This window comes from Sorex fumeus, unplaced genomic scaffold (genome assembly GCF_029834395.1).
Source record: "Sorex fumeus unplaced genomic scaffold, SorFum_2.1 ptg000013l, whole genome shotgun sequence".
NCBI lineage: Eukaryota > Metazoa > Chordata > Mammalia > Eulipotyphla > Soricidae > Sorex > Sorex fumeus.
This window is the reverse complement of record NW_026606070.1, coordinates 13,457,852-13,458,640: the sequence shown is the minus strand read 5'-3', so window position 1 is coordinate 13,458,640 and position 789 is coordinate 13,457,852. Positions and strand designations below refer to the sequence as shown.

General features: G+C 34.9%; 1 non-coding gene across 1 annotated transcript; it reads left to right on the top strand.

Moving 5' to 3' along the window:
• The first annotated feature begins 325 nt into the window (after positions 1-325).
• On the top strand, positions 326-431 carry LOC130020874 (U6 spliceosomal RNA). The gene has a single exon (XR_008792069.1). It is a non-coding gene; the product is annotated as a U6 spliceosomal RNA (small nuclear RNA).
• Positions 432-789: the final 358 nt, after the last annotated feature.

The following is a 789-nucleotide window of genomic DNA, read 5'->3' as shown; positions in this document are numbered from 1 at the left end:
GATTTTCACTGTAGAACCATCAATTTGCAGTGTAGAGGATAAAATTTTACATATATTGAATACTTAGTGAGTTCTTCCTATGCCAGATACCAGTCTAAATCTGCCAAAATTTTCTGTCATTATTTTATTATGACCTTAAATCAATCCTGCATGATGAAAGGTGGTCTTATTTTATAGATGACAGAATAAAGTACCGAGCATCTATTTAACTTTCTCAGTGTTCTAAGGCAGTTTTTATGGAATGATTTAATGTTTATGCTGCTATGTGCTCTTAAAATCTTGAAAAACATTTTGCATAAGAAAGCTTCTCTAAAATATTTTTCTGGTGCTCACTTTGGCAGCACATACACTAAAATTGGAATGATACAGAGAAGTCCAGCATGGCCCTGCGCAAGGATGACACGCAAATTTGTGAAGCATTCCATATTTTTACCACAGCACCAAAAGAAGAGAGAGAACAAAAGGGAATGTCCAGCCACAGAGGCAGGGTGGGATGGGGGATCGGGGGGGGAGGGATACTGGGATCAGTGGTGGTGGAGAATGGGCACTGGTGGAGGTATGGGTGTTCGATCATTGTATAACTGAAACCCAAGCACAAAAATTTGTAAGTCTACAACTGTACCTCATGGTGTTTCACTAATAAATATTTAAAAAAATAATAAAATATTTTTCTGAAATTTAGAAATGAATTTTGACTTAGTATTTTTTTATTCTTTTAACAAGAGAGTCTCTTTATTTTAAGGAAACTATATAAGTGAAATAAATGAGATTGTGTATTTTAATCAGCTT